This window comes from Rhinatrema bivittatum, chromosome 2 (assembly GCF_901001135.1).
Source record: "Rhinatrema bivittatum chromosome 2, aRhiBiv1.1, whole genome shotgun sequence".
Taxonomy (NCBI): Eukaryota; Metazoa; Chordata; class Amphibia; order Gymnophiona; family Rhinatrematidae; genus Rhinatrema; species Rhinatrema bivittatum.
The window spans coordinates 708,228,004-708,247,969 of NC_042616.1; the positions used below are offsets into that span (position 1 = coordinate 708,228,004).

The 19,966-nt window shown below is 44.6% G+C and overlaps 1 protein-coding gene across 3 annotated transcripts in view; it reads right to left on the reverse strand.

The window, feature by feature from the left end:
* RAD54B (RAD54 homolog B) overlaps positions 1–19,966 on the reverse strand; it is a 203,049-nt gene that overhangs the window by 138,067 nt on the left and 45,016 nt on the right. The window lies entirely within an intron of this gene.

A 19,966-nucleotide genomic window follows, 5' to 3' on the forward strand; every position in this document is an offset into this window, starting at 1 on the left:
ATGCAGACACACATTAACAGCAGCATTGTTTAGTCTCACATTTCCATTTTGTGGGGGATAGGTGCGAAAGGGGTGCAAGCAAGTATGAACAATTGTCTTCTTTTATGTAAACATTTGCCTGCATCGCTGTTCTACCAGGTGCTGCCCATTTTATTGCTAAGATTACTGCTGAGTGTGCCAGAACCGAAGAATACAGGATTAAACTCGGCAACACACAATACGGGTTAGATTCATTCAGGAGAGATCTGTACTGGGCATGTTATGCCAAAGACTGGGATTTTTTTTGTTTCCTCAGGGATACAGTGTACTGTGCAATATTTCTAAACTAGTAGCTTCTTTCACAGTATGATATTATTAACTATAATTAAAGGGGGTGGGGGACAAGAGGATTCATTTTGAGATGTCAAAATGCAGCTTCTATATACCATATGTAAGATTAGGTCAAGCAACAAAACACTAACATTTAAATACCAGGACATTCTACCAAAGCAAAACCTAAGGATTTTCACATTTATGATTCCAGTATTCTGAAATAAATTATAGAAATTAGTTTTTACTTTTGTGATTATTCAATGTAAAAATAAAATAAAAATCTTTTTCAGTCTTTATTCTACAGATAAAAAAAATCCAACAAATCTCTTGTTTAATGAAGAGCTCAAACATCTAGGATGAAAGCGACACTAGTGCACTAGCTGCCATTTGCCACATTTTGCTCAGAGGTCTCAGCATATCAATCTTCAGAGACACCGAAGGCCCACCTGAAAAAATGTTAGCCATTCCTGCATTCTAATGTCAAAAGATGGGCAGAATGCTGGGAAGCTTGTAAAGAAATTCACCACTTAGGGGTATGAATGGAAAATATTTTTTATGTCTGTTTCTTTTGTTTTTACAGTTTGGTTTCCTGTTTTGTTTCATTCAGTAGCTCATTCATTTCTATTAAATACAACGGGGAAAACAATGCTTCCTATTTTTGACTAACATTGGAATTTTCCATCCGAGTTTTATGAAACATTGTGGCAGGCATCAGCAGCAGAGGTAACAGCACTCCAAGACCCCAAGAGTGGCATGAACAGACCAAGGCATTAATAAAGGAGCAAAGGGCACCACCAGCAATGGCATAAACATCCCTAAGTATGGGGTTATTGCAGTGAGCACAGTGGCATCAACACTCCAAGGCATAGACAGCAGAGTGAAGCAGCAAGAGATTTGAAGCAATCTACAAAGCAAAGAGCTCCATGGTACACCCCAGAACTGAAAACCTCAAAGCGAACACTGAGACAAACTGAAAAACAATGGAGACGAACCCCCACCTCAAACCTGAAAGACAAATTCAGAACACTACTACATAACTATACAACAGACCTCAACACAGCAAAGCGCAATTTCTACACATCAAGAATTCATGATTACCAATATAACCCGAGGACCCTCTTCGCCTATGTCAAAGACCTAACCAACCCCATCCAAAATGACAATAAGCCAAACTCCAGCAACATCTCAAGTGAAAAACTAGCACAATTCTTCAAGGACAAAGTTAACAACATCATCGCCAAAATTCCCCAAAACTACAACGACCCAGTTGACATCCCCCCTCCCATCCACACATGGTCACAATTCACACCCGTTGCTTCCACAGAAATCGAACCTATCATCAGAAAAACCAACCCTGCATCACACCCTCTAGACCCCATCCCCATCAAAACCCTAAAACTCATCAGAGAGATTATTGTCAAACCAATAACCTACATCATCAACTTATCCCTAGAACAAGGAATCTTCCCAGAAAAACTCAAAAACGCCATCATCAAACCAATCATCAAAAAACCTCAACTCGACAAATCCGACCCAGCAAATTACAGACCAGTCTCCAACCTCCCATTCCTAGCAAAAATCATCGAAAAAACAGTCAACAATCAACTCACAGAACACCTTGAAACCTATAATATTCTACAGCCCGCACAACATGGTTTCAGAAAATTCTTCAGCACTGAAACCCTCCTCCTCTCTCTCACTGATACCATCCTTAGAGGACGTGACAAAGGCAAATCTTTCCTCCTGATACTTCTTGATATATCCGCCGCCTTTGACACCATCAATCACAGAACTCTCCTCACTAGACTTAAAGAAATTGGTCTCCAAGACACCACAATCAAATGGTTCAACTCCTACCTCTCAAACAGATCCTACATCGTCAAGACAAACTCATCTGAATCCTCTCAAGTGCCCCTCACTCATGGAGTCCCTCAAGGTTCTTCCCTATCCTCAACCCTATTTAACATTTACCTCATCCCACTATGCAAATACCTTTCAGAGGCAAACCTCACCTACTTCATCTATGCAGACGACATACAAATATTACTCCCCATAAACAAGTCCATCCAACTAACCATGGAAAAATGGAACAAACTCAGCTCAAATCTATCCCACTTGCTATCTCAATTATCTCTATGCCTCAACCAAGCCAAAACAGAAATCATTCACATCCACGATGACCGACCATCTCTTCCACTCAAGTGCACCCCCTCCGACCACCCAGGAAGCTCAACCAACCCGGGAGTGCCCCAAATCTCACCCACGCCGTCCACAAGAAACCTAGGCGTAACAATCGACAGCCATCTCAACTTTAAACGACACATCTCCAATACAATCAAGGATGGATTCTTCAAACTCCAGACACTAAAAAAACTCAAACCCCTTCTCCAAGAGCACGATTTCCGAACAGTCCTTCAATCAATTATCTTCGCAAAACTTGATTACTGCAACTCCCTCCTCCTTGGCCTACCAGAAATTCACATCAAACCCCTCCAAGTGCTACAGAACGCTGCCGCCAGAATCATCACTAACAACAAAAAATCCTCACACATCACACCCACTCTCAAAGAACTCCACTGGCTACCCATTACCCAAAGAATCCAGTATAAAACCCTCACCCTCATGCACAAAAAAATAAACAACAACAACATGAACTGGCTAAACAACGGAATACAACCTTACCCTACTCAAAGAACTCTCAGATCCACCAACACTGGCCTCCTAGCCGTACCCAATCTCAAATCTGCACACCTCAACATCACCCGCAAACGAGCCATAACAATTGCGGGCCCCTCCTTATGGAACTCCCTCCCCACCTGTCTCAGAAATGAACCTTCATTGCAAATCTTCAAAAAAACACCTCAAAACATGGCTGTTCCTAAAAGCATTCCCACCTGACACGTAACCTACCCAAATTCAACTGCAACACACCACGCCCCCCCTACACAAGCATCTCGCATCACCATCTTCCCTCCCTTGCACCACCTTCCCCCCTCCTATCCCCCCCATTCCCCCCTTCAACCCTCCCTGCCAACCTAACCTTAATATATCCTCATCAACAAGTCATCAACAAGTCATTTATGTACATATGTTATATACTACATCAAATGTTCAACGTAACCCTGTTATTCCTGTTATAATTTGTATAATTTGTTATATTTATTACAATGTTACAATTTATTATTTTTATTACAATGTTATAATGTAAAATAGGGCTGTTACTACCCTATTCTTTGAGTTATCTGGAAACCGATGTGATATCTCGATCGAACGTCGGTATATAAAAGAAATAAATAAATAAAATAAAATAAAATAAATTTGACAGCATAGTAAGGCAGTAAGCCAAGAGAGGCAAGGCAGGAAAAGCAGGCTAGGCAGCAACACTGGACTAACACAGCTGAACCAGAAGAGAGATAGGGTGTAAGGATTAGACTGGGTGGTGAGCAGCAGCAATGCTCCAAGATGCCAAGGCTTTCAGAGAGGAGTAGAGAACACCAGTAGAGAGACAGAGCAAGAGAAGCAGGTCAGACAGCAGCAGCAGTGGCAGCAGCACATCAATGTGCTGTGGACATGAGTTCAACTGTGTATGTAGTCCTCCCGCCACTTTCATGGGAACTGAAAGAAACCCAGCAGGAGTTTTATCTTAAGGAAGACCAATATTTCCAACAAATCCGATGCCTGCCATGAATGATGCAGACATACGATGTCCCCTGCCATTGAGAATACAGGTTCGCTAGGCAGGCTGACTGGTGGGCAGGAAAGGAAATTCCTGAAATTTAGTGGAAGCAGCACACTAAGCATGCTCCCACCACGTCAGCCTAAACTAAAGTTAAGAAGCTGAACAGTTGCCGCACTTATCGCCACACCATCATTTAAATATGCTGAAATACACTTATACAGCCCAACCCCATAGGCATTGGGAATAAGAGAAATAAAGAGAAACAACAGAGTACCTTTTATTGTAATCCATTTTGAAGTGCCTACAGACTGGAATATAAATACAATTAGGAACATGGCCATTCCAGATAATGGATATTTCCAGACCATGGGAGTTCCTCTATACTGTAGATATAACGAGCTATAATCTATCTAGGAAGAATAGGGAAGGAAGAAAGAAAGGGAGTGGTGATGTTTTATATAAAAAAAAGATATAAAAGCAACAGAACTGAAGGACTTATGAGGTAAGCAGGAGGCACTGTGGATTGATCTGGAAGGAGGCAATGAAACACCCATGTATATTGGTGTGATATACACACCTCCTTTGCAGGCAGAAGAAATGAATAGAGATTTCGTTGAAGACATTCACAAAATTGCAATGAAAGGGGAGGTACTATTTCTAGATGATTTCAATCTGCTGGATGTTGTCTAGAAGCAGGGAGATCCTGGATTGTTGGCTAGAAGAACTGTTACAGCAACTAGCAACAGAACCAACATGTGAGGGGGCAGATACTGGAGCTAATGCTTAAAAACGGGAAAGTGTTTCTGATGTCACAGTAGGAGGTCCAACTGGGATCCAGTGGCCATTGGATGGTGTGGTTCAGTATTAGGGCACAGGGAGCACTGATTCATTCAAAAGGCGAGGGTCCTGGACTTCAGGAAAACTGTTAAACTGGAGGAAAATCCCAAGGATTCATTAACTGGATGGGATAATCCAGGGGAAACAGAGCAGTAGGCAAACGTGAAAGGAGATATTTTAAAGGCAAACAAATCTATGCTAGGAAAGATGACACAGGTTAAGAGGAAAAAGATCACTGTGGTTTTCTAAAGGATAGGGCAAGGGAAAAAATGTCAGTGCTCATAAACTACAAGAGATCGCAGAAAGAGGAAGACAAATATGGAGAAGTTAAGATCTTCCAGTGCCATCTTTAAATATTTTCCCATTTTACAAACTGATATCTTTGAAATCCAGGACTTTGGCAAGTGACTTCTCATCACCTTGGCCATACTAAATACCATCTGATAATTACTGGTGCTCAGGTGACCACCTAGCAGACACTAGTAATATTTTCTGCATTTGGAATAATCAGTTTCACTAGGTCCAATACCATTTATCTGGGAAGAGCCCCTTTATAGTGTTTCAGTCTCTATTCACTTCTGATTCTACAGATAAGATACTCCAATCCAATCTGACAGCTAGAAGTCTCCCTCCAGGACCGCCCCCCTCTTTCCCACTTTTAGTATGTCCTCAGCTTGATCTCTGTCCAGTTCTTCCACCTGTGTCAGATGTCTGTAGACCCCACTGGTACAGACGGAAATACAATCATCCCTTTCTTAGGTAACCAGCGCTTCCTGCATTTAAGTGTGTGTGTGTGTATATATATATATATATATATATATATATATATATATATAATTTTTTTTTTTAATCATAAGGAATTATTCTTTGTTCTTTTCTGACATGCCTATACTTCCAGAACAGATTACATGCTGGTGTAGCCACCTCATTCATGGGACTCAATGAACCAAGTCTCCGTGATAGCAACAAAATCTAGGTCTGCCTCTGCCATAAGGGCTTGCAGATCTGGAATTTTATTTCCAAGACTATGACCATTTGTGCTTATAGCTTTTCAGCTATTTATCTTCTTTTTGTCTTCACTCCATACAGTCTCATACATGCTCCTCTATTTACCTTGTTGGTCAAAAGGTCACCTCATAGGATATCTGAAACCAAAGAATAAAATACTGTATTTTTCTTGTCCTCAAACCCTTCTGATCAACACTGGATATCAATGAAGCCCATTTTTTCCCCTACAAAGAATATACATTCTCTTTCCACTTGGAACAATAAGCTTCTTTTTCCCCTTACACCCCCTCTTAAGCTACCAATCACTGAAGATTCTACACAGCATAACACAGAAAGGGCAGGGGTGGGAGAGGAAAATACACGGTTATCCAGAATCAAACACATGCACACAAAGTTAAGAATGCTCAAGTAAATTAGAGAGAACACAGTTATAGATGTGAGGGCCCAGGAAAAAAACTATGAACATTTTTACAACTGTTCTTTACTTCCTCATAATGATCTCTACTAACTAATAACATGACGATATTCCATGTAAAGCAATCATAATAAATGTTTTGGAACAAAGATACAAACCAAAATATAAAAGCATACTGCTCTATTTATGTAGCATACACTGAACTAAAACCAATAGTTATACCATGAAAGAGTATATATCACTGCTATCACATACTAAGTTAATACCACACTGTCATATTTCATCAATAGGGCCTGTCTGAAAAAGACCATCCTAGCACAGAACCTGAGATGCTGTCAATAGAAAATACCCTGGGGTGCACTCAATCGGTCCTGCTTACTGTGCGTTCAACTGGTCTTACTTGATCTGTGATTTCCTTCCTCTCTCCACTACTTTGTGTCTATCCCTTGCAAGCTTGAATCCTGCCATTGTTCTGACACTTATTACTGCCCCAGTAAGACTGTTCTAGGTGTCTACTCTTCTCTCAGGGAAAGTATTTTCATGTATCTTTTTGGTTTCTCTCCAGCTTCATGTGATGACAGCTTGACCTTCTGAGACTATGGAAAATGCTACTTTTTGGTACTTTATTGACGTCTCAGATATTTGAACATTTGTATCTATCTCTCTCCTTCTTCTAGACTCAGAGTACATCTTCAGTTCCTTCATTCTGTGTATGGCTTATATAGTGCAGGCCATAGACCTCCTTTGAAATGCCTATACCTTGTCAATATCTTTTTCTACGTAGCTGTCAGAACTGAATACAGTGAGTAGGGTCTCACCAGATACCTGCAGTGAAGTATTACTATATTTTTTTTATATTGGCAATACCTCTTTATGCACCCAAGTATACTATCAGCTTTTCTAACAGCTTTGTCACACTGACTAGCTACCTTGAGACCAGTGATAAACCCCATGTCATTTTCTTGCTTAATGACTGCTAGTTCTTCACCTCCATAAAGGATTTCTGCATCCCAAATGGATGATTTTGTAATTTTTTTGGATTAAGGTGCAGTTATGACACGTGACTACTTAAACAAGTTTTTAAAGTCATCTTTCATCTTAACTATATCCCTCTGTCATGTCTACATTGTTGCAAATTTTCATGCCATCTGCAAACAGGCAAACCTTTTTTTCCATCTGTTCCCCCTATGCCACTTAGAAACACTGAAAAAGGACTGTGCTGATTCCTGTGGTACTCCATTGATCATTCTCTCTTCACCCAAGTAGATTCTGTTGGCTATCACTCCAAGTCCTGTTGCTTAACCACCTTCTTACTCAGTACATTTTTCTTACAAACTCCAGACTCGTTAGTTTGTTCATTGGTCTTTGGCATAAAATGTGTCACAGGCTTTATTGAATTCCAAACTGACCACGTGTACTGCACACTAACTTATCTATTACTCTGGTCACTAAAAAGTCAATCAAGTTTGCTCGGCAAGATTTTTGCCTTGGGAATCCATGTTGCCTATGATTGTATAATACCATTTACTTGAAGATACTGCATTATTTTATCTTTTGGTAATTCTCGCATTATCTTGTTCACAACTAATAACTAAGCAGTCTCATTTTCTGCCTCCTCCCTACTCCTCCCCTCTTGTGGAGCAGCACTGCATCTGCTCTTTACCAAGTCTCTAGGAGCCTCTACTGTTTCTAATTGACAAATTGAACAGAGATGTGAGGGGTACAGTCAGCACCTCTTTTAGTTCCCCTCAGTTTTCTCTGAAGTATCCCTTCAGGACCCATAGTTTTGTTTACTTTCAACTAATACAATGAATACTTCCTCTTCAGTAAAATGATTGTATTTATTTAGATTTATATTCCACTTTTCACACTTTATTCAGCACTTCAAAGTGGATTACATTCAGGTACTGTAGGTATTTCCCTATCCCCAGAGGGATAACAATCTAACTGGTCAATCCAGTAAGGGCAGGTAAGAGCTGCGTTAGTGCCGGGCGCAGCCGCGGTTGCCGCACGCACAGTCCGGCTCACCTTAATACAGCGCCTATACAGTATCCTGGGTGCGCTGGTACCTGTCATTTCAAATGACATTTGAAATGACAGGCACCAGGAAGTGGATCCCAACTTTAACCCATGAAAACCTAAAAACCTAAAATCCCCTCCTCCCGAAGCGGCTCGACATGTGCCAACTTACCTTTTGTTGTTTTTCAGCCCTTTCAGCCCTCTCTGCCGACCTCCGGAGGGGGGGCAGCCGGCGGCGAAAGCGGCTTGCAGCGGTGTCCCCCGGTCCCGGTTCTCCTGGCTCTCGATGTTCTAGCAGCGGCCAAGAAATTAAAAGAAGAGCGCGGGTGCAGCCAAGGGGCAAAAAAAAAAAAAAAGACGTCACACCCGCCTATCCCTGTGCTTTCATTGGCTTGCGCGTCCAAATTGACGGGCGCTCAAGCCAATGAAAGCCCAGGGACGGGTGGGCGTGACGTCACGGCCGTCCCTGTGCTTTCATTGGCTATTTGGGCGCTCATGCCAATGAGGGGGGGGGGGTAGCTGTCAGCCAGAAGTCGAGCTGGAGTACCTGCGGGAACATCGTCGAGAGCCAGGAGAACCGGGTCCTGCGCGGGGGGGGGGGGGGGGGGGCCGCGCCGCTGCAAGCCGCTTTTGCCGCTGGTTGCCCCCTCCGGAGCACGGCAGAGAAGGTTGAAGGGGCTGAAAGCAACAAAAAATAAGTTGATAACATGTCGAGTAGCTTCGGGAGGAGGGGATTTTATGTTTTTAGGTTTCTTTTTGGGGGAAAGTTTGCTGTCTACCCTTACCCCTGCCTCTAACGCAGGGGTAAGGATAGACGGTAAATGAGCAGGTTAAACGCGTGGCAAAACGGCAGGGTAAAATAGCGATAGTCGGGGAGCGCGTTACTGTATGGGAGGGGATAGCTAATTCGATGGTTTACATCTAATATACATGCCGCGTGCGGAAGGGGTTACCCAGTGATTTAAAGAGGCGGTGAGGATGGGTTAAAGGGGATAGTGTATCGCAGGAAGGGCTAACGCGGCCGGAAAGTGAGTAGAAAGCGGGTTAGGAGCGGGGTAACCGCGGCCCCACTTTACTGTATCGAGCCGTATGTTTGTACCTGAGGCAATGGAGGGTAAAGTGACTTGCCCAAGGTCACAAGGAGCGACAGTGGGACTCAAACCCTGGTCTTCTGGTTCATAGCCCCACTGCTCTAACCACTCGGCTAAACTTGTAAATGGCAATGTACTAACTCCACTATCTTTTATGCTCTTGCCTTTGGGCCAGCATCCTCAATGTGAATGCTGAGTAAAAGTATTTGATTAAGATAGCAAATGTTGCTTACCTGAAACAGGTGTTCTCACAGGACAGCAGGATGTTAGTCCTCACATATGGTGACATCATCAGGATGGAGCCCAATCACGGAACACTTCTGTCAAAGTTTCCAGAACTTTGACTGGCCCCTACTGGGCATGCCCAGCATGGCACTAACCCTGCAGCCAGCAGGGGTCCCCCTTCAGTCTTATTTGATAGCTACAGGCAGTACCGAAAAAATAAAACAACAAAACGTTACGAACCCAACACCGCGGGGTGGCGGGCGGGTTCGTGAGGACTAACATCCTGCTGTCCTGTGAGAACACCTGTTACATGTAAGCAACATTTGCTTTCTCACAGGACAAGCAGGATGGTAGTTCTCACATATGGGTGAGTACCGAGCTGAGGATGTCCGAACATGTACCAAATGTACCCAACGGCGTGCAACAGGCACAAAAACTGGGGTGGAATTTGGTAGAGGGCTTCCTGAACCCCACCGGGCAGGCGGAAGGGTGTTGGTACGTCACGTTGGAACTAGGTTGTGCAGGACAGATTGGCCGAAGATGGAATCTTGTCTTCCGGCTTTGTCTAGGCAATAGTGGGCTGCGAAAGTGTGGAGAGAACTCCAGGTGGCAGCCCTACAAATTTCAGGAAGCGGCACCGATCGTAGGTGTGCTACTGAAGTCGCCATGGCCCTCACAGAGTGTGCTTTAACACGGTCTTGGAAAGGAATGCCTGCTTGCTGATAGCAAAAAGATATGTAGTCTGCCAACCAGGAGGAGAGAGTCTGCTTACCCACAGGTTGCCCTAGTTTGTTGGGATGAAAAGAGACGAATAACTGAGTGCTCTTCCTGTGGGCAACTGTACGGTCTAAGTAGAAGGCTAGAGCCCGTTTACAGTCAAGGGTATGCAGAGCCTGTTCCCCTGGGTTGGAGTGGGGCCTGGGAAAGAAGATAGGTAGTATGATGGATTGATTAATGTGAAACTCCGAAACTACCTTAGGCAAAAACCTAGGGTGAGTGCGGAGTACTGCCCGGTCCTTCAGGAGTTTAGTGTTAGGCGGATAGGTAACTAGGGCCTGTAATTCACTAACCCTGCGAGCTGAAGTGACAGCCAAAAGGAAAATCACTTTCCATGTGAGATATTTTAGGTCACAGGAGTGAAGAGGTTCGAACGGTGGTTTCATGAGCCGCCCGAGAACCAGATTAAGGTCCCAAGAAAGGGCCGGAGAACGTAAAGGAGGCTTGATATGGAGTAAGCCTTTAAGAAAACGAGTTACGAGGGGTTGTACTGATATAGGGACATCCCCAACACCTTTATGGAAGGCGGCTACCGCACTGACATGCATTCTGATGGAAGAGGTCCTTAGACCTGATTCCGATAAATGCCAGAGATAGTCCAAAAACTTTGGGATTGGGCAGGAAAAGGGATCAAGGGACTACACGGTGCACCAGGATGTGTACCTTTTCCATTTATAGGAATAAGACTTTCTTGTGGAAGGCTTCCGTGAAGCAATCAGGACACGAGAAACCAAATCTGAAAGGTTAAGTGGTTGAAGAATTAAACTTTCAACATCCATGCCGTCAGGGACAAGGCCTGAAGATTGGGATGGCGTAGACATCCGTCGTTCTGAGTGATCAGAAGCAGGTGCGTTCCCAAGGGAATGTGTCTGCGGATGGAGAGATCCTGGAGTATGGGAAACCACACTTGGTGCGGCCAGTGAGGTGCTATCAGGATCATGGTTCCCTTGTCCTGACGGAGCTTCACGAGAGTCTTCAAGAGAAGAGGAAGTGGAGGGAATGCATAAAGCAGACCGGTTGCCCACGAGAGGGAGAATGCATCTCTGGGCTGAGAGCGCTCGCTCTGAATGAGGGAGCAGTAATTGTCCACTTTGTGGTTCTGAGGGGACGCAAAGAGGTCTATTTGGGGGTAACCCCATTGCTGGAAAAGAGAGGTCGCTACCGAGGAGTTGAGTGACCACTCGTGTGGTTGGAAGACACGACTCAGTTTGTCTGCCAAGACACTGTGTACTCCCGGCAAGTAGGTGGCCCTGAGGTACATCGAGCGGGGAGAGCGCTTCCGCCCAAATCTGCGCAGCTTCCTGACACAGAAGGAAGGAGCCTGTGCCTCCCTGCTTGTTGATGTACCACATGGCCACCTGGTTGTCCGTCTGAATCAGGATAACGTGATTTGATACAGAATCCTGAAAAGCTCTGAGAGCATATCGCATCGCTCGAAGCTCCAGGAAATTTATCTGGTGTTTGGTTTCCTCTGGAGACCAAAATCCTTGTGACTGCAGATCGTTCACATGAGCTCCCCAGCCGAGGTTGGAAGCATCGGTGGTGAGAATGAGTTGAGGATCTGGCAGGTGAAAAGGCAGTCCCTGGAGGAGATTGTTCTGATCTTTCCACCAGGTGAGAGACAGATGGATTGTGTCGGTGATGTGGACAATGGTTGACAGAGGCTGAGTCGCTTGAATCCATTGTGACTTCAGAGTCCAATGCGTGACTCTCATGGCCAGGCGGGCCATTGGTGTGAGATGGACTGAGGACGCCATGTATCCGAGAAGGACAAGGAATTGTCGAGCTGTTGCTGTATACTGAGACTGCAACTGGTGAGCGAGAGATACAAGGGTTTGCACTCGTTGATGAGGTAGAAAGGCTTTTGCCTGTAAGGTGTCCAAGTCTGCCCCAATGAAGGACAAGGTTTGAGATGGGACTAAATAGGATTTCTCGTAATTGACGAGAAATCCTAGAGAAATTATAGAGTATGTAGGGTCAAATCCAGGGTCGATAGAGCGGCTTGCTGGGTTGGGGCCCTGATTAACCAGTCGTCTAGATAGGGGTAGACGTGAACACCTTCTTTCCTGAGAAAAGCTGCGACAACCACGAGACATTTGGTAAAGACTCGTGGTGCCGATGCTAGGCCGAATGGAAGCACTCGGTATTGATAGTGCTTTGGGCCTACTAAAAACCTGAGATACTTGCGATGAGCTGAAGCTATCGCAATGTGGGTGTACGCGTCCTGGAGGTCCAGAGAGCAGAGCCAGTCTCCTCTTTGAAGAAAAGGCAGAAGCAAGCCCAGGGTTACCATCTTGAACTTTTCCCGTTGGAGGTACTTGTTGAGGGCACGTAGGTCCAGAATTGGACGAAGCCCCCCGGATTTTTTGGGGATCAAAAAGTACCGGGAATAGAACCCTAGGCCTTGTTGTGAAAGAGGGACGGGTTCTATTGCTCTTAACTGGAGAAGAAGGGAAACCTCCTGCTCCAGAGTGGTCGTTTACTCTCCACACTTGTAGAGGTGGTGAATCCGGTGGAAGAGCAAGAAAGTTCAGGTGGTAACCCTGAGCAATGATTGCTAGCACCCATTGGTTGGTTGTGATTGATTGCCACATGCTGTGAAAGTGGCACAATCGACCTCCCACTGGTATGGCTGGCAGAGGGATTAGGCTGCTGCTCTCCAAGGGAACGTCAAAAACCTGAAGCAGGCCCCGGCTGGGGAGTTGCTTGTGGCTTTTGCTTCCGGGGCTGAGGTTTCTGATAAGGCCTCGTAACCTGGGACCTTGTTGGTGGAGGATAGTACTTCCTTGAGTGGAAGAATGACTTCTTAGAGTCCTTCTTGAAGGACTGTCTAGAAGGGAAGTCAGAAGGTATCGATGAGAGCTGTTTGAGGGTCTCATGATGGTCCTTTAATTCAGCCACTATTTGCTGAATCTGTTCACCGAACAGATTATCTCCTATACAGGGCAGGTCAGAGAGCCTGTCTTGTACTTCTTGGCGAAGGTCAGACGACTTGAGCCAGGCCCAGCATCTTGCCGAAATGGCAGTTGCAGAAACTCTAGTGGAGGTGTCGAAGATATCATAAGCTGTTCTTATCTCATGCTTTCCTGCCTCAAACCCCTTGTGGACAAGGGTTTGAAGATGTTCTTGAAATTGGTCAGGCAGGGTTTCAGAGAAGTCCTGTATTTGCTTGAAAATGACCCTGTTATATTGGGTCATATACAGCTGGTAAGAAGCAATCCTGGAGATAAGCATGGCCCCTTGGAATACTCGACGACCAATATTGTCGAGGAACTTGTGTTCTTTGATAGGAGGGGTAGAAGAGTGTGGTTTTGTCCTTTTTGCTTTCTTTATAAATAAATAAATAAATAAATGAGTGGTGGTCAAGCTGAGATTTTTGAAAGCCAGGGGCTGACTGTACCAGATAAGTAGTGTCAGCCTATGTACTATGGCAATGGATCCAGGATTTTCCCAGTTCTTTTTGAGGTCAAGAAGAACTTGATGAATGGGAATAGAAGTGATCACCTTAGGGGCATCCAGGAATTGGAGAAGCTCCATCATCTGGTGCCTATCATCTTGCTCAGTCTGAAGCTGGAAAGGGACCAATTCTGACATTTCCTTCACAAAATTAATGAAAGAGAGGTCCTCTGGAGGAGATCGCTTTCTACTTTCAGTAGGAGAGGGAGGTGAAGGTAAGTCATCGGTGTCTGTGGAAGTATCATCACCCCATGTGTCATAAGGATCAGTAGGCTGACCTGTAGGACGAGAAGGGGGTTGGATACCCGAAGGCCCCGGCTGAGGCTCCGAGAAAATCGAAGGAATCGCTGGGGGCACCGTGGACGGCCTGGAAGGCATCGGTGCCGGTATCGAAGGCATTGATGGCACTGATGTGCGTATCGCCCCCAATGAATAAATCGGTGGCGAGGGACGACATGGCATCGATGGCTGAGGCAGAACTCCCGAAGGAGGAATGCGGAACGGTGTTTCTCCTCCCGATGAAGCTGTCAATGGGGAGCGCACCGGAGCCATTGGAGACCCGGAAATCACCGGTGGAAGGGCAGTCATGAGCGCCTCCATCCGGGATAGCAGCGGTGCCAGCGCTGCTGGAATCGGGTCGATGACCGGTTCCACTCTCGGTGCCGGAGGGACCTGGAGCCGTTGCATCGCCTTGTCGATGGCCTCCTGGACCAGTCGGTCCAGTTCTTCCCGGAGACCTGGGGCAATCAGCTCCGGCTCCGTGATGGAAGAGGAAGGCTGAGGCACAGTTGGAGGGACCACCTTTACAGGCGGAATCGCGACTCCCAAACCCCGATCGGGTGAGGGTGGCCTCGATGTCCCGGTCGCAGGAGTGTTCGGTGCCGTTTCTGGACGGGGCTTCTTCGATGGTGGCTTGGACGGTGGTGAGGTCGATGATTTCGCTCCCTCGACGGTCCGAGACTTATGATGCCGATGGCGATGTTTCTCCCTTCGATCTTGAGGGGAAGAAACTGGAGTCGATGGCTGTGAAGATGTCGATAGCGGGCGGTCACCGGATGGTTGTCGATGTTGGTGCGACTTCGACGGTGCCGGTTCCGATGACGTCGATGCGATGGACGGCGTCGGGGGTGAGCACGGAAAAGAAGTCCCATCTTCTCCATTCTGGCTTTGCGACCTTTTGGTGTCATGAGGGCACATTTGGTGCAAGTCAGGACATCATGCTCACGGCCTAAACACATTACACAGACTCTATGAGGGTCTGTGATAGACATGGTGCGAGTACAATCCGGGCACCGACGAAAACCCGACGCCATGGCCATAGAAAAAATCGAGCCGCGGTACGGTCGACGGCCAGTAGGCTGTGAGGGCCAAACTCGATGGTAATCAACGAAAAACGGCGAAAAAACTTACCGGAGTACCGCGGCCAGAAAAAGTTAGAGGAGGAACCCTGTGGGGCAAAGTTATTTTAAATAAGTCCGTGAGGAAAATTCCTGTCAGGAATATGTTCAGAGCTCCTAAACCGCGAGGCTACTGCTGCACGGAAAAAAGAAGACTGAAGGGGGACCCCTGCTGGCTGCAGGGTTAGTGCCATGCTGGGCATGCCCAGTAGGGACCAGTCAAAGTTCTGGAAACTTTGACAGAAGTTTTCTGTGATTGGGCTCCATCCTGATGATGACACCATATGTGAGGACTACCATCCTGCTTGTCCTGTGAGAAACTGTTTTCCTCTGATCCTCTTTTTCACTAACTACATCTTCCCCTTTAATTCTTACTAGGCCCCTTTTGGTCTTCCTTTTTTCACTTACGTACCTAAAGATAGAAGTTATATACTATGATTTAGCTGAACTGGAGAAAACACAAGCAATCTTGCATGTTTTAGAGCTTTAGAAATAAACACCTGGTAACATACTTGATTGCGGTTCTCTGCCAAAATCCAGGGTAGGAAGCAATCCAAACCAAACTTGATTGATGCATAGGAAATTCTTGCTCTACAGTTTAACTGGAAATTTCCAAGTCTAAAAATCTAATGTTATGCATTTAAGTAGTTGCCCACCTCAGGTGAACAATCTCAATCTGCATTCTAGTAAATCAACTTTGTCTTTTTCTATGATACTATCTCAGCAGCAGTGTACCAAGCTCAAAACTCCCTGGATAATCATATCAAACTTGTAAAAATGTTCTGATCAGATGCCCAAACAACTGAACAAATTAATTTGTTAAACTACAGGGGAAAAATGTCCTCAGGTAGTTGCAAGTGAAGAATCAGGGAAACAGGATCTCTGTATTAGTTCCAACTGAAATAGAAAGAGAAAATGTACCACAAAAAAAAAAGAAGAAAAATTATATATAAATTTAGATTATCCTCTTGAGATGGGTACTAACACCAAAACATGACCATGTCAGGGTTAGCTTAGTATGTGAAAAATACATGCTTGGTTGTGTCAGGTTTAGTTCAGTAAAAGTTATCGGCCAAATTTTAAATCCCCTGCATGCGTAAAAAATGGGGGTTACATGCGTGGCTGGGCCTTGTGCGTGCCATGAGCATTTTCAAAGGGGCTCGGCCACGCACATAATCCCCGTTACACGCTGAAGTGCTGGGCCCAGAGAAAGGGGCAGTTCAGGGGGCGGGACTTGAGGTGGCCAGGATAGCGGCCATTAGCTGCTGTCCCGGGGAAGTGCGCATCGGCAGCCGGGTGTAAATTACTTCTGCTCCGGAGGAGCAGCAACTAACAAAATAAATAAAAAGTAGTAAGGTAGGTTAGGTTTAAGGGGTGGGGAGGAGAGGGAAAGGGGAAGGAAGGTTAGGCAGGGGGGTTAGGGAACTGGGGAAGTGCCGATTCCGTCGCCACGTGGACTTGCAAAAGTACACCCCCCCCCTTGCGCGTGTGGATTATAAAATCTGGCATGCATGTGCGCGCGGCCACCCGATTTTATAACGTGTGCACGCATATTATAAAATTGCCGTGTCCATGTGCTCGCGCCAGGAAGCGCGCACACGTATTAAAATCTATATATATACATATATATGTGTTTGTGTGCTTTTATTCATTTTGATATCTATCTTTGTTTAACATTTATTCTGCTTAATAAAATCTATTTTAGATAGAAGTGTAATTCTTGTACCGAAACACAGATGAAAGTACCTCTAAAAAGACCAAAGAGGGAAACCCGGTTCCAACATAGTTATATGCTCGGTAGGTAACAGATCAATGTCATTGTGCCCTGTTTTTGGGTCTAAATCAGGGGTCGGGAACCTTTTTGGCTGAGAGAGCCATGAACGCCACATATTTTAAAATGTAATTCTGTGAGAGCCATACTAACTACAAACCCCCACCCTCCTGACCCCCCCCCAAGACCTGCCAAAAGTCCCTGGTGGTCCAGCAGCGGTCCTGGAACGATCTCCTGGACTTGGGCTGTCGGCTGCCAGTAGTCAAAATGACGCCGACGACCCTTTGCCCTCACTATGTCACTGGGGTCGACCAATGGCAGCGGTAGCTCCTGTGACATAGTAAGGGCAAAGGGCCGTCGACACCATTTTGATTACTGGCAGCCGACGGCCCTTTGCCCTTATGTCACAGGGGCTACCGCCGCCATTGGTCGACCCCAGTGACATAGTGAGGGCAAAGGGCCGTCGGTGCCATTTTGACTACTGGCAGCTGACAGCCCAAGTCCAGGAGATCGCTCCCAGACCGCTCCTGGACCCCCGCTGGACCACCAGGGACTTTTGGCAGGTCTTGGGGGGGGTCAGGAGGGTGGGGGGTTGTAGTAAATTAATTTTGGAGGTCGTGGGGGGTGTCAGGAGGGTGGGGGGTTTTGTTAAATTTTTACTTTTTTATTAAAGATTTGTCTGCAAGCCAGATGCAGCCTTCAAAAGAGCCACATCTGGCTCGCGAGCCATAGGTTCCTGACCCCTGGTCTAAATGGTTAAAAAGAAAAAAATTTTTGAAAAATCTTTTTATATTCTTGGATGTATTCTAAAACTTACTGATAATTTAAGGTCCCCTGCAAGGAGTTTTGCTTGATTGTTAATTTTTTGGAGGGTAAATATGGGGTTTGTGTATCTAGGGCTATGCTTTATATTTTAGCGGTAATTATGAGTGTGTTGTATGTGGGTATGTTTTTTTATTATAAAATTTGCTTGTGTATAATACATTTTGGAAATATGTATAAAAAATGTTTACACTAATTTTGATATATTATAGAAAAAACCTTCTCTATATCAATAAAAATGCTATTATTGCCAAAAACCTTTAACCATGAAATAGATGTGTAAAAGTAACATTTATATTAAAACAAGAGGGAGTTATCAACCTTTTTTTGTTTATATTGTTATTCTGCTGATCCCCTATTTCAACAGGGTTATATAAATATATTATAGATATATACACACACACGCGACTAATATTGCATTTAGGAGGTGCCTCTTTACATATTTTGGCTAACAATCTAGAGAATTAGATTACAATTCCTGTATATTACAGACATACAACTTTAAAATCCAAGATGCATTTCTGCCTCGGAGAGCACTGCTCTCTTCACAAGAGGATATAGCGTCTTCTTTGCTTGTGGATTTCTGCATTGCCCATTGTGACCTTTGATCAGAGTTGGCTGGAAATACTAGAAGCAAATAGATGTTTCTGCTGTTCTCCTCCTGCCTAAGCCTTGTGGTAGGCAATCCTGAAGGAATGAAAGGATTAAATTATAACTGAAATTAATTGATAAGACAGTGAAGGAAAATCCTGAACAAAGTGAATGCTGAAGGCCAGACCTTCAGTAATTATGAACAATTTGGCCTGGCTCCAGGATGTCCGTAGTCACAGGTAAGAAAGGTGACACTATAAATTAAGCTTTGGCAAAAAGAGTCAAGCAGTAATCCGTATGGATAGAAAATCCATGTGTGATAGCAAAGAGTACAAGCAGTGGGTGTGTACTATAATTCACCTGGCCAGGATGAAGAATCAAAAGGTGACATGCTAACAAATTAGAAAGGCAAATATAATTAGTAACAATAACAGGTGATTTCAATTACCCCCGTAATGACTGGGTAAATGTTTCCTCAGGACATGCTAGAGAGGTAATGTTTCAGGATGCCATAAACGACTGCTTGTTGGAGCAGTTAGACAAGAGGGGGAGCTATTTTACATCTAATCCTCAATGGAATACGGAATCTGGTGCAACTGGTAATGCTAGTGGAGGCTGCTTAGCAATATTGGCTGTAATTCAATCAAATCTGACAATCATTGGACAGAGGATATTAAATAAAACTTCTGCAGTATTCAACTTTAAAAACAAAAGGGAGACTATGATAATATTTATATTATGATGTGATTTTATCATGAATGCCGGTATATAAAAACCTTAATTAAATAAATAAATAAATAAATAAGAGGAAATTCATTAGATAGAAACATAATGGCAGAAATAGACCACATGGTCTATATAAAAAACTAAAAGAAGTGTTACAAAGTTAAGTTTGCATGAAGCATGGACATTGTTTAAAAATATCTTATTGGAAGACTAATTCCTCACATTAAAGGTCAAAGGAAGACCAAACAACTGCGACATAGTTTAATAGTGAGGTGAAAGTGGCAGTTAAAGCCACAAGGTCATCTTTCAGAAAATGGAAAGCTGATACAAGTGATGAAAATGCAATCTAGTGCACAAGCAAGGTAGATTACTCCTGGGGGAATTCTGCGCACAAAAACTGAAAATTCTGCAAAATTCTGCAAACTTTATATTGATCAAAATAACACAATTTACATGACAGTCTTTAAGTAACTACATTTTAAATTATTACAGAAAAAAGTTCTTGCTTAAAGTTGCAGAATTTTAAATATTTTGAGCAGAATTTCCCTAGAAATTCACTGTAAGAGTGTCCCTTCCACTCGCTCTCCCTACTCCCCTGGCCAGTTTGCCCTCTCAAGCCCCAACTCTACCTGCAAATATCTCTCCCCTTCACCTCTAGGCTCAACCCTTTCCACTCTATTGCCAGTCCCAGATTTTGACCCCGTTCTCAGTACTGCTCCTCACACAGGCTCCCTCTGTCCCTCTCTCACACACATGCTCCCTCTCTCTAATACAGATACACACACACCCTCATACAGGCTCCCTAACATACACAATCCCTTCACACGGGCTAGCACCCTC